This window comes from Saccoglossus kowalevskii, chromosome 7, assembly GCF_978046115.1.
Source record: "Saccoglossus kowalevskii chromosome 7, keSacKowa6.1, whole genome shotgun sequence".
NCBI classification, from domain to species: domain Eukaryota; kingdom Metazoa; phylum Hemichordata; class Enteropneusta; family Harrimaniidae; genus Saccoglossus; species Saccoglossus kowalevskii.
In genome coordinates this window covers 31,689,650-31,705,017 of record NC_140647.1, presented here as the reverse complement: position 1 = coordinate 31,705,017, position 15,368 = coordinate 31,689,650, and the positions used below count along the sequence as shown (strand labels likewise).

The 15,368-nt window shown below is 34.8% G+C and overlaps 1 long non-coding RNA gene across 1 annotated transcript; it reads right to left on the bottom strand.

Annotated features, from left to right (window-relative positions):
- Nucleotides 1-8,910: 8,910 nt before the first annotated feature.
- Nucleotides 8,911-14,786, bottom strand: LOC100370163 (uncharacterized). The gene is made up of 2 exons (XR_013420933.1): nt 14,562-14,786; nt 8,911-10,921 (listed from the first exon to the last, which is right to left on the bottom strand). It is a non-coding gene; the product is annotated as an uncharacterized LOC100370163 (long non-coding RNA).
- Between the last annotated feature and the right edge of the window lie 582 nt (nt 14,787-15,368).

Sequence of the window (15,368 nt, the reverse complement as noted above, 5' to 3'; positions counted from 1 at the left end):
GTTTTATGAAAATAAAAAGTGTAGGAATGGCTAATAGTAGTGATTCTGTGCAATATATTGGATTAACATTACTGTAAATACTGGTTTAAACTTAGCACAAATGTACATCTCTGGAAGGTGATCATTCCCAAATACAAATTGAATAGCGCCCTCTATGTTATGGCACAATTTTACTGATAGCTTCTTGGTACAATTGTAATACAAATTGATTAGCGCTCTCTATTTTATCATTCAAAAATGATTACAAAATCCAGGAAGCTGTATTTGTTGCATTAGAAGCATATAATCAAGTAACTCCAACTGTTGCATACATAGTATACTGGATAATTAAAATATGACTTATTTTGGCCATGGACTAGCCTGCTACACAAGCGGTATCTACAGTTTGGTGTGCTCAGAAAAATAGGTAAACTCTAGAAACGTATTTGGGGTCAATAATTTAAAAAATAACATAGTGTTGGGTTTGCTATTCCTATTTTATAATTACAACTGACCCACGGAAACTGAGGCATTCCTAATTGGTACTGACTCTGACCTCTCCCCCCAAACCTACGTTTAATAAGTGTGAAAATCCATACTAAGTTCGCATTATAGCACTTTCATGTACACCGGGATAGTTCATGTCCGTTTGTAGCCAGTGTTTTGCGTCATTTATTGCAATTTTAAACTGAATTACCTTTACCCCTTCCCCGACCTTTCCACCAAATCGAATGACTTGCGTTTCCCGTACGTCAGTTATGATGATTGGCCAGCCTTCATCGTGACCGGGATCGTGACTTAAAATAACGCGTTTAGTATACAGGATGCTATCTGCCACTAGCGGGCGCTAATGAATTGACACTGTTTTCGACCTCGGAACTCCCCAACATCATAGTGTCGTACAACGAACACCAGCATGTTATGATTGACCTACTGATGGCGTAATTAAAATTCGAGAGAAATACTCTTTAATCTGATGCAACTTTGATTTTTATAAACTAATTTTAATAATTTTGTTTCATATTGCATTTTGACAAAAACTTATGGTATGATTTATTGTAAAAATCATAACCTGTCTGCAACTTCAGATATTGCAATATTCTGTCAATAAAATACTGAAAACATACGTTTATAATTACACGTACATATAGGCAAATCAACGTATTTTATCGAACGAATACAGCTATTTGTTTATTTGAATTATACTTTGATAAAAATGTTTTAACAATATAAAAAAAAAAACAATTTATAAACGCACCCTAAAATACTCGTTATTCGTATTTCATCTTTACCCCCACATACAAAACATGATTTTTTGTAACTTCCTCATCCCATTGACTAAATTGCAGCTTTCCTCAACATATGTAATAAGTGTCTAGGCAAGAAACTGAAGTATTGTTCAAATGAAAATTTCATAAAGATTGAAAGAATTTCGTTTTGACTTAGACGTTTGTTTTTCTTTTCTCGTAAAAATAATGATTGAACAATCCCATGTCATCTATTTGCGAGTATCCGTGACTGTAGCAATAATTTCTTCGCTGTATATGAAGATGAACTCGCTCAATATGCAAAAGAAATACAACAACATTGATAACATTATTAATACAGGCTTTCTTTTGTTTCCATTTGTAATTCAAATCCAGTAAAAAAATAATGAAACATTTTGTCTAAGTGTTTAAATAGAATGTTATTTGTGTATCAATTCCAATTATATTCTGCATTTTTGCATGACCTAACGCAATAGAATATTTAATGGTCCAGTGAATTGTTTGCCGTTGATATGAAAACATACATAACGACCATACGTAAAGGCAGCTATGTGTCCTAAACTTTAAAAAACTTGTCTCAACCGAAACGGTGCATTATAATGTCATACACATATTTACAGAAGAGTAATTATCTTTGTAAGGAAATCTTCGTTACATGTTTGTGGTCAATTCATTACAAACATGCACTTCATTCCGCTAAACATTTGTTTAGCAAGTAATTAGACACCTAATTATTTATTTGTTTTACAAAGAATGATTCCTGAACTCCAGAACCCTTCTTTAGATCCGCCACTGATATTCTCGTTAAAATCTTGTTCATTTCACATGACAGCACTATTAAGCAATGTTAAAAAGTGTCTGCTCACATATTATATTTGTAATGTACAAAGTCAGCACAGAATCCATGGAAAGATCATACCAGTGTGCTCGGTAAAGTAATTTAATAAACTATTACATTCTAGATGTTGGCTCGCTTAGTACTACTATAATCTGGTGTTGATAAAGAATGCTAATGAAATTCCAGTTTCCTTGGCAGTCGGAAACCAGGTCTCTTCCAGAATTTAATCGATTGGTCCGTGAGGGCATATTCCTCTAAGCATGTTATAATAATTCTGATTGTAGTGATATTCCAAAAATTGTCTTCCAAAAACTCATGTCTTCTTTTCTCAAGAACAACCTCTCCTAACATATTTATAATAATTGATCTACAACTTTTGGGTAGGACAATGAGCAGCGCCGATGACGTGTGTGTACGAGCGCCCTCTGTCAAGGGCTTTTTTTAATATTTTGCGACAAAAACTATATGAGAATCATATGAAAATGCATGTATCCCAGAATGCCGATTGCTGAACAATTGTTCATTTTCATTACTGGAGCGTAAGATTTTAATGTGTATAATTATGATTGTCATAAAAATATCATCAATGAAACTGCCATCATTTTCTGTATCTCTGCCAGTGCAGTGCGTGGAATCGTGTTGCGACGACCACCGCTCCTTAAAATTCTGGCCTGTGTGTGTTGTGCTATATGAATTAAGTTTTGAATTAAGTAATTGTAGCGTGTTAATTGAAAACACGCCCATGACCTTATTTGAAATGTGTTAAAACGTATAAAAAATATTAACAAGAAGGGTGCTGACCATTTTCATTTGACGCAACACACAATGCACTGTTACGGACTTCAAACAAACTTGACACCTTCTGGCTGTCGCGTGGGAACAACCATTATTATAACATGAACACTGACATTTGAAATGTACTTATGGTTGAAATGAACTACAGCATGTCAATTAAGGAAACTGATGCCAACAACAACGTGCTCCGAACATTAAGAAGACCGTCGTAGGTTCCCCAGACGTGATAATTGTTTCCGAGCCTGTGGCACATCGTTGTTCGTACGTCAGGGACTCTCGAAGGAACGTAGTCTGCCAAGAAACGGGCATTGCAATTGATTAAAATTATCTCCCTGAAGAAGAAATTGTTTTTAAAGACATGCCACGCTTTCAAAATAAACGTGAACGCTGATCGTAGTAGAAAATCAATTTATCAAGTAATTTCCCATTTTACATTTCGGTGACGCAAACTGCAGTGACTATGTACATCAATAACATATTTGAGGACATTTCCACACGATGATCTGAAAGTAGCAGTATTATCATATGTTCATCGGTACATGTTTGCATGTCGATATCACTGTATTAATATATAAGTGCACCGGAAGTGGGCAGCAATTGGTAGCCATTACGACTATTAAAAATCCATAAAATGACGTCAACATTTCGTTTAGACTTGTGTTCGATTTCTCAATGCTGTTATGGATGTGGTGTATATTATTGAAATGAGCTTGTCGTGTAAGCAATGTACTTACACACGTTGAATACGTCGCACGAGACTGATATATGAAAGGCAAAGCTTAGCGAAATGTTCTCTTGAATGAAATACAAAGAACAAATACAAATCTGTCTTTGTAATTTCTTCGCAGTGTTAAATCCTACTCCGGCTGTACCTTTGGATAAATTGGGAAAAGGACAAAATGCATACAATTAAAGTTAATAATACCGAAACTAAGATTCAATCAATTTTAGAAAATGTCTGTCCTAAAAGTATTTTAGTCGCGTTCATCCTTAAGAATTTCTTTACTCATTTCATCTCTTTTTATCGGCATTATAAGTTGAAAGATTTCTTGATCCGGTTGTCATGGGAATAGAAGTTTTGGTAGAAGTTATCATCCTTTCCAGATAATTTCCAGATACGTTATCGGCAAATATTGTTGATATTGTATAAGACCTGGACTCAGTTACCGTAGAAACATTTTGTGAAGGATTTCTCACTGAAAAATTATTGTTGTAATTTTTTAACGCTACGGGGGAAAAAGCAAAGTCGTAACCCCCAGATTTGCACTTGATCTTGATAGGATCATTGTAAGAATAAGTACTTTACAGATGTAGTTCATGGTAACTTGATTAACAAATCTTATACCATTATTAGTTGTTTATCACAATCACAAAAAACGCGCTAATTTCCAATTTTACCCACAATTGTGTGTATATTTTATAGTAAAAAAACCTGATTCGGTTACGTACTGTGTTATGCGTAGATGCTACTATCAAACATCGTAGCTTGACATGCCAAGACAAATGTCACATTGATCAAAGAGCTCCTTCAACATGTCACATCAGTGATGTTATGATTGATTCATTCGACACAAATTATTTCTTGGACGATTTAAATACAAAACAGCTAGGAACATAAATTAAAAGGAAAAAACATTTTTTTGTTTTTTAAAACACTCCCAGACTGACGTTATACCTTTACTCAAGGGAGACTCAAGGTCATTCAAATACACACTTGTTTTAATATTCAAGAATGTTAAAATGGCTCTATTGAGGGTAGTTCATGACGAAACATTTCTCGTCGCCCATTTGGTTCAATGCAGTAGAAATTATCAACTGTCCTATTATTTGGCATGTGTTCCGGACAGTTACAATATTTAGACAGTGGTTCCGGGTTCTTAATTTCACTAGGATAAGTTTCAGTATAGTATAAATGAAATGTAGTACACGCGTGATACGAAGATGTTGTTTATCGTTACCCAATCCACATGCATCGGAACACTTTTAACAGCGTTTTTGAAAGTGAAATTTTAACAGACAATCAAGTGCGAAACGGTTGTAATACTTGACAGATTGTTTTTCAATAAAACAGTCCACGAAGGTATTTCCCCAGTTCACCATAAACTCTATTTCGACGTGTTTTGATTGTCCATGAAAGAGAAAACGACAAAATGATTGCTGTTTTGATTGTCTAGTTGCCGTAAACTCTAATAGGTGTAATTAGTGTATTGACGAACATATCGGGAGAACCAGTTTTATTTTTAGTAGGCACACATCATTCTCAGTTTTCAAAGCTTATTTATACTTGCCCGTGAACGGACACGTGGAATTCTATCTCAAGAATTCAACGATTGTTTCACGGTTCTTCAGAATGCTTTCAGGGTGCGATTGCAGGACATGGTCATACTATTATTGTTTTAAATTAATCTCCGACATTCGATATAATTTGTGTTAGTTGTCTGAGATAAAAACACATTGAAAACCAGGAGTGACCAAAGTTGATAATCACGAACACACGACCAGCAGACGCACACATCACAACACAAAACTAACATCCCCAAATAGCTGACTTACATACTTACATATAAAGCCACGTACTCATGGTCATGGTATTCCATACCCATTCACGAATGTCATTTTAATGTATAATGCAATCAATTATCAAGATATAACTATGTCAACAACATAGCGTAAACAGATGACCCGTTCAGTGTGAAAGAGTCAACTCTTGTGACAGAGAAACAATTAAGCAGATCCTCAATAAAAATATAAAACAGAATGCGACTAAGATTACAAGAGAAAGAAATCTCACGTTGTGTTAATTATATTGTACACATCCACAGAACAAAATGGTCTACATCAGGAATTATGATGTCTTATGTATTTAACAATTCTGGTAATGTGATTGGTTGTGTGTGTTTACAAATAATTCGAACCTTTTTTTTAGTTTTATGCTAATTCTTGTTTTCTAGTTGTTTAATCTGTCTGTATATATAAATTAGACAATTCCCACCAATGAACTTATTCCCGACAGATTGTTGAAACTAACCACATACATATGTAGAAATCAATTTGTGCAATTTAATTAATTGATGTTAATTAGAATTATGTTTCGAGCTTGCTTATTGCACATCATAACAACAGTTTGCTGAAATGTATGCGTACTGTTTGTACAATTGATTGTGTGACTGTTCTTTGCAACAACTTGCTCAAACGAAGTGAATGCACGCTGTTTATAAAACGACGCGGCGTAATGACCACCGTCCTTCAATTACTTCACAAAGGAACACTTTTTATATACGTTTGCAAACTATTTGACGAAAAAATCAATATACACATTTTCACTGTTCTACTGATGGTTATCCGATAACTGGAGAACATGTAAATTGTAATATTCAAAGAATTTATATTACTTGAATAGCGTGGCATGTGAAGTATAGAGACGGATTGCCCAAATACTTGGCAATATCAACTAATTAAAAAAATACACATAAATCTATTTACACCCATTGTTGAAACATTAGACTAAGTTTCATTAAGATTAGTCAAATAAAATGTTCCAATGTATTCCAACATAGGGCAAGGCAGTATGTTTTAGTGTTGTATATTATTAACATGCCTATATCAATTCATCACTTGCAACGTGTAAATGTCTGACTTTCAATCAATTCCTGACACTAGGAACACCTTAACACACTATTTCAATGGTTGAATTACGTTGGTACAAATTAAGGAATGTTTAATTCCCTTCAAAGGCCGCACATTTTCTAATCCATATAGTAATAGTATTATATACAGTTTTTGATTTCAGCAATGAAAAAGATATTATAGTTTTTGCGTTATTATCTAAGGTAAAAACAAAATTGATGATTGTAAATTTTAACTCGATTCCAATTCGAGTACAAAAGTCGAATATGCAATGTTGGATTGCTTCTTCCCATGGTGCATTATGCTCTCTCTTTCCCTGTTACTTGTTTGTCAGTTACTATGTGGAGTGCACGTGGTAACCTATCATTTTTGTGAGCAATGAACTTGTCTTATGCTTTCCCTAAGACTGTAATTAGTCGGCCTTTTAATTATTTAAAATTAATTATTTTCCGATAAATCGAGGTAATTGAATTTTGCCACGCTAATCTAACTTGTTGTTTACCTGCATAGTGGACATCGTTCCAATTATTCTGTACATTCATATCTGCACTCTGTATGGATCTGACATTGGTTACAATTAATATATTATATGTCAATATCTAATAAGCTCTGCTGTCAGTTGAAAGTTGTTTGTGCATGTTAACACAGTGACCATCTTTTAATAGATATAGTCTATCTAAACTCGGTGTTAAAGGTCTGTTGTATACAAACCAGCATACAACAGAAAGAAGCAATGTATATGTATTTAACAAGAGACCACTTGGTCGGCAGCCCTGTCACCTATCTCTCGTCTGTTTTTTTAAATGTACCCAGTAATATACCCATGACCCTTCTCTGATTAGATATGGAGCAAATTGACATATAAACCAGATATTGCATGTCAATGAATAGCCTGACATGTACGCTTGAGTGGCGCCCTCACCGACCGAACACCTTCGGACCTTTGTCAGGCTAGTTAATGACTTACAACGGCGTGATACTTGTTAATGCAAGATATTGGTAATACTAATAGTATTGTGGGTTTGAACTTGATCGCTCCCTTGTCGTAGTCGCAGCATTAAATGGATTTCCCTCTGCCCAATTGTGTTGGTTGCATTGACATTGATTCGTCGTGTAAGAACTATTAGGATTGACATTTCAGTGTACCATACGTAACTAACATATCCCGTACAGGTAATACTACACGTATTCCGTAGCTGCCTATTCACTTCCTGTACAACTAATGGATTTGTCACGTGAGCCTATGATCCCGTGTAAGACAATCATGCATACTATGAAGCCGAGTGGGATTGTAAATTGCATCGCGTATAAAGCGGATGCAATCAGGTAAATGGAACTGTTGTGGGGCTTTCCAGATCTATCACGACGTAATGCAAGTATCTTCTTCTCTTGAACGGGAGACATCGTCCAGTGTTGCTGTCAACCAACACCCATCTCAATCCGAATGAATCTGGGCATGACTTGTGGCATGTGACACTTCCACTGTAATTGCCAGCTTGGGAAGGGGGGGGGGTACAATATTATAACTTATATTTATTTTCATTAAACCAAGAATTCCAGTTTTCCTTTTTCATAATGTTATATTATCAAAACGACTGCCAGTTTGTGAAACACTGGGCAAAATCTTAGACTCTGGTTACCTCTTCCACAATTTTCCTGAGATATTAAAAATGTGGATATTTGAAAAAGTGTTTTCACTATCGTTGCCCCCTCTTCATACGCTAATTGCCATATGGTGCCAAGTGGTGACAGTGGGATGGGCAAACTGGAAATAGACAATGACACTGGTCATTTAACATATTGTGGGACCGACTAAGAAAAGAGTGACGTATAGCGTATGGCAACGTCCTTTTTTTAGCTATAAATGTTGCGTTGATATTATAATTTTAGTATTTTGAAGGTGAATTTCTGGCTGTTTTTAATTGTTTCGATCGCATGCTTCTCGTCCATTTAGATTTTTTTCTTCAAAGCTACCGTGTAAACTGACATCCGTCCATAGCGTCTTTGTAGTATGTCCTTAGTTGTACTGTACTATACCCAATAATTTCTTACTTTCATATTCTACTATGCCTATGGTTCCACCACACACGCTTTCTGAATTCTATGCAGTTTACCAACGATTATAAGATCAATTAATGTCTTCACACACCGGATAAACGGCAACATGATGTCTCAATATGTATCCCATCTATTACAGCAAAGCATCGCAAGTATTATTATGATAGGTTGGTTGGTTAGCTGGATCTTGGTAATTGGTTAGTCGGTGAGTGTTTAATTTTACCAACAATACTTCATTAATGCGGGAGTTATGCGTGCTACCAGGGTAAAATGTTTCAGATTTCTCGCACTCCACAATTATGATTTTGTACTCATAAGAGATGATGGTATAGCAATGACAACAGATTGCTCATAAATGTGCCAGTGCTTTATTTGCAAGTGATATTATAACATATAATCTGAATGAGCCTGATTGGCCAATGTGGTACATCATGAATATTCAATATTACATACAAAATACGAATACGTGTACAGTGACATTTTTTATGAAAAAATAAAGTTATAATGTCGACATAATGTGAGTTTCAGAGAACTAGTTTAACATAAATCACCTGGGATTAAGAATATTATTCACTATGTAGACGTTGGTTACATGGTTTCCAAAGAGATTATTCTCTGAATTTACACAATAGCCAACAACATTCATGTTAACTATCGGCTTGGATGTGAAACGGCTATATACGCCACTGGATGTAGAACGTTGCTTATTTTAAAAATGAAAATATAATTATACAATTAAGAGAGGGTTTTCCGAAATTTGGCGCAATCACATAATCAGATAAATAACACTATTTTATTATTTTAAAACACTTGAAAATACACACAACTAATATATATCATGAAGGCTCAATAAATACCGGAGTGTGCGGCCAAATAGTCTATAGCAAATACAACTTTTTTTGACGAATGCTTCACATTCTCTACAGTTGTTTTAATTAAGTCTCATAATCGACAAATATACAACCAGATTTCCGGCCAACGAAATTTGTGATAGCAGAGACCCTTATATATATATATATATAATTGCCCAATGCGATTTGCGAAATGATCTTAAATTGTATATTAGTGATGTCGTTATTTCAATATAATTACATCCCTGCCCTGCCCACCGACTCACGTCCGTAGACAAATTATATGTGAACACATTATGTAATATAATAATGAAAATAACTATAATTACAACGAATATAAGAATGAATATAAAAACGAAAGAAAGCAGACACTCGTTTGGGTCCACATACTTATAAAACCATTTGGTAAAACCAAATATATATCATATATCTATTTATCGTTTTCGAAGATGTAAAAACAAAATAAAAATGAAGTGTATGTCTGAAAGTTTGTTCATCGCCAGAAGCCTTTTTTCCCTCTATCCATGTACTTAAAATGGAAAAGTGCATTGTATTATGTTAATATCTTAGACTCGTATACCGATCTAATGCTAATATAGCGTCACTAATCACGGCCATTACGGGCCCTATACATAGATATTAAAAGACACGAATCCGAAAACTAATGTCAGTAGATCTGGAGAGGCATAATTTGAATTGCCAGATTGTTTAGAAATTTCTCTGTGGTTTGTCAGGTGTTCTGATGTATACTTATTTTTGAACCACGGCGAGAATAACGTTTTACAGCTTGAGCACTTAGAAATCACCTTGTATACAACTCAAATTCTGTAGGAAAACAATTAATATATAGAACCCATGTCAAAAAGAAATGTAATCTATGAAGTAGCTTTGGGATCTGGGTCTAGTAATCTTGATACATTTACTTAAATAATTTCGCATGTTTGCCCTACAATTACACACAAACGCAATTGCCAGAAGGATTATATGAGTCGGCTGAAAGAACATTAATGGTCCAGCCATTGCCTCGAAGAAAGAAAATGTTCTAGTACGTAAAACAGTGATGTTTATTTATGACCCCTTTCGTAAAATAAAACAACAAACAAAAGAACAAATAAACTTTATGTGATATGTTTTTCTGAAAGAGTTTCTTTTACTGAAATGTTATCACGCGAAATTCTTCAAGCTGTGGCATCCCATCTTTTACGCTCGGAAGACTCGTCATCGATGGGGACAAGATTGTCCGAGTCGTCACTCCTCTTTTTAAGTCGATGGCGAAGGCACTTGAAAAGACAACAGGTGTAGCATTTTTGACAACATTTCCCGCACTCTTCTTCAATTACGTAACACCCTCCTTTCATTTGTGTCTGCCGTGCTGACCTTTGATAGTAAACGTATCTGTCGTCATTCGTTTCGTCATCTACCCCATACAAGTTGCATTGACTGAAATCCACAAGAACGACCAGCAGCAACACTGTTAACGAAAGTAAATGCACCTTTGAGTTCATCTGAAAAAATAAAAATAGAAAAAAAGTTAAATGTAGATAAATCTACCTAAATACATTGGTACTTCTTTTTATACAACTCAAATTTACATAAAAATGGTTATGTCATATATAATGAATCACAATTTTACATAAATACATTCTAATCGAAATAATTTACATATATATCGAGTATTTAGTTCACTTATGTAAAAAATATTATTCGTTTTTGACAAGTGGAAGTTGGCAGCTGGTACACTCATCCATGGAGATACATTGTACAGATCGCTGCCCCAGTCTAAGTGATTTCCTTCATGCCTAATTGAGGTCAACATTTCCGATTAAACAATCACCATGCCAGTTTATATCCTGTCAATTATTCATAAAATCTCAAAACTCTCTGTATATGTGAGATAAAACATTTTTATAGACGATTTACTTCAAGTTTACATGTAAAATCAGCCTTTTTAAAGAACGCGTGCCGCGAGAAATGTCATAACCTCTGTCTAATCAATCGTACATAATCATCTAGTGATTATTAACTGCACAAAAGTCACAAAGTTTTATGCTCTAGTCTAAAGAGTTTAAGGCAGATGATAATGTAGTGAATGTGGTCTCTTTCGTTTATAGGCACATCAATAGTTACTACCAACATTACTGTTACTAGCTTATTTTACCATATTACGTAATTTATCAAATCCCAGAATGCATGTACATAGCAATCCAGTAGAACACATAATTACAAATATAAAAAATAAAAACTTTGCGTTGAAACACATTGTCTGTACATTCGATGATTTGATGAGGGACTTGTCGTCTTTATTGTTGAAATATAGATAAAAATCCAACAGAGATTGCATATATCTATAGTAACGTATCGTGTTTGTCGTATGTTGTGTGATTGCAATAACAACATATTGCTCCCAGTTCAAATGTAGTTGTGACCTTTCATGCAGACGGCTTAATTTGAAAACCATATCAATTTTCATGTTGCTTCGCAGTCAATTTAGAGTTTCATATATCATCTGAAAATCATTATTAATAAAAAAGAGATATTATAGAAAGAAGACTACGAGCACTGGCTTAATTGCGATAGCTTGTGTTGGGTACCACATGTGAAGAAGGCTGTGTCTAACCCTTTTCGGAACATATTATTGATAATACGGTTTTGTGTAACGGATTTCCTTCTATTGGTTCGTTATGCATTCTGTTTGTCAAGTATATTGGTACCCTGCTGTGGCTTATAGTAATTATTTGTTTTATGTTCGTTTTTTAGATTATGTTAAGAAATACGCTTCTTGTGCAAGCTATATGTCGTATAGTTTAAATAAAATTGCCCATTTGTAAGAAAAAAATACATGGCGTCATATAATGTGTAAAAAATGTACACTCATATTTGTCATAATATCACATTATTAAATATCGTTCAGGGAAATTACCGGATTTATTAATAAAAATAAAACTGGCATAATGAAACAGCAATACAGCGCGTGAAAGAAATCAAAGGATTTAAACTTTGCTGATGGTAAAACATTTTTAACCCAAACTGCATTAACTGTTTTTCGGTAATTTGTTGTTACTGGATAAAATAAATACCTCGCGCTCGAAAAATTGTTTCAAGTCACAGAAGTTAAGCAACTTCGATTGATGGTGCAGTACAAAATGCAACCATAAATTATGAATGTTGCGCATACGTTTTAGTGGAAAGAATGAAATGCGCAGAATTGATGGAAACAATAAGGGAAAAAAAACCTGAGCACGTGTCACACGACCGACATACTACCGAGCAATCTGTGTGCCTGCTATGTGTCTGTAAATGTGTAATGCCTCTCGATAACCAGGCGCAAAATAAATATTCACATATATTCAAAAAAAAGCTCTAGTATAATGGCTTTGCCTTCTGTACATTTGTACATTAAGTATCAATTAAAGGCCGATTAAACCAAATTATGTTAATTTGGTCAAATATTGCCATGGAGTTACGGGAGTTTAAAAATCCACTATCGTCATCGATTAAAAATGCTAGTGATATTGTTACATCAAATGTAAACGAATCACCGATACAGCTCATACCTTTTAGTTCTGTAAGTTTATGTGAAATGTAAAATGTAAAATTTATTACAAATCAGTAAGCTTCGTATTATTGATAATTTTTTTAATCAAATTGATGCATCACCTAATGTTAATTCATGTTAATGCTCTTTCTAAACAAACCAACACCGACAAGAGATCGAGTATTCTAATGCATTTACTGTGTTAGGTGTAAGTACTATAGTCGTCAGCACAGGTTGTCCTACAGAACACGGCTGAACACTGAGCAGGTTCATTGATTGCCGGCATCTTGTAAGAACTCCCACGTCAATATGGTGGGCGGCATTAATAACCTTGATTACCATTTCTACATGTATTTTATCGCCAATGATTACGTCCATTTTCTATTTGGTGATTGACAACTATAAACTGTTCGTATATATTAGACATGCATGTTTGATGTTCAAACCTTTGTGACGAAAACCCTGTTGTACGATATAACTCCATTGTGGTGAACTTCATTTGCATAGCGTTGGAAATCCACACGTATGTCTCATTATTTACTACACCTTCACTATGTAATCCGAGTAACAACGGTGAACATTCGCCTTTCGGACGTGTCGCATAATGACTATGCAGTTAATGTCTCCACTTAGAGTCAACGTAGATCGCCAACAACAGAAACCCCGAAGCGCAAATGTTATTTGAGTCAATTCTTGCAAAATTAATTAGTGAGCTCATCGATACAAGAAAGTTCATCCGTAGTCAGGCAAATAGATAAAGCCACCCAAATAAGTACATAATATCAATGTATATTGCATGTATATATATTGATTTGCTTAGTATTCATCGAAAGAAGTAACCGAAGGTTAAAATCATTAACGTGAAAAGCCTAATAAGACTTGTAAACAGGTTAGTATTTGCCACACACATCATTGTTCGAAATTATGAATGACAATAACACCGGGAAATTAGCACAAGCAAAACAACACGCGATAACACAAAAAAAGTTTTTTTAGCAAACATCACATTAGTCAGATAATAATTTTTTCACAAGTTTTTCGAATGCATTGTCGCTAGTATTAATATCGTTGGTGACTTATGTCACCACAATCAAACTACAGTAACGTCAATCCGAAAGATCGGTGTAAGCTATACCATAGAGCGACAATTACTTTTTTTTTTAATGATGTTTAAAAGACCATAATGTGCGCAAAGTATTTTTACCGATCATCGACGCATTATGAACGGTGCACACATCTCGAAGTCATCAGTTGATGACAGATAAGTCGATGTCGAAGACGATGACGGGATGTCATTAATAATCAATACAACTTACTGTAATGTAGTCAAATCTCACTATTGATATGACATATAGATGTGCCTCATTTATCTATCGTTTCCAAATTTCTCAAAATATTCAGCGCAATCGACTGAAAATCTGATTATTATATGTGCGCGTTTTCCTTCTTTTTTTTTCTGCTGAGCTGTCGTAAAGTAGTGATGATCAAAACGTCGAGTTTAGAGATAAAAAAGACATGATAAATATGTATCAGAGATGCTTGAAAGAAAACATATAAATCAAATGTGATGAAGAGAGTGTATTCATAGTTATAAGCGACAAAGTGGTTACCTTTTTGCTGCGACTTGTCTAATAGTACTGTGTGTTTCTGTGGAGTACCTAAGAGGAAGTGTCTGCAAATATTGTGTGCGCACTTCCAACTCTTCAGTAGAGCACTTACTCGTCAATTGATTTGCGCAATCATTTATAGCAAAGGCAACGGGATTATGGGAAACAAATGGAGTCGTCTGCGCATGTGTAGACTTTTTTTTCCGTTTCAGTGAGGGATTTTGTTTGTAAGGGTTGTAGCGTAGGTTTAATCATGTAATTTATATGTTTTCACTAACCTATTTTTTCTGAAAGTCATTCATCATAATTCGTAAATAGATAACTTAGTTGGCAATATTTCTAACGTGGTATTGCGTCTTTACTCTACAATATATTGGTTCTCATATATTTACATTAATTACTCGTCGTCATATTTTAAATTATATATTTGATGTCACCTTGTATCCCCACAGTGGTTTTTTTCATTAATGTGTTCTTTTCACTGATAGTAAAACTAACGACTAGTAAATTCTATCATATCCGAAACATTACCAGTGCGTAGTATGAGGTTATCACGGTATGCACGAAGTATGCACGAAGACAGTACAGTGGGAGTATCGACCGAAGCGCAGCTGAGGTCAATGCACGGGCGTACTGTCTGAGTGCATACTTTGAGGTGTTCTCGTAATAACCTTATTATTATACATCTTTCCTTCCAAGGATACACCACGGGAATGCCGAAATCCAAATTTTTTAGAACAGAATCAGCGAACTTCTTTGTGTGGAGTCCGGGCAAACTTTCGTGGCAGCCATGTTTGTTTTTATTAATAG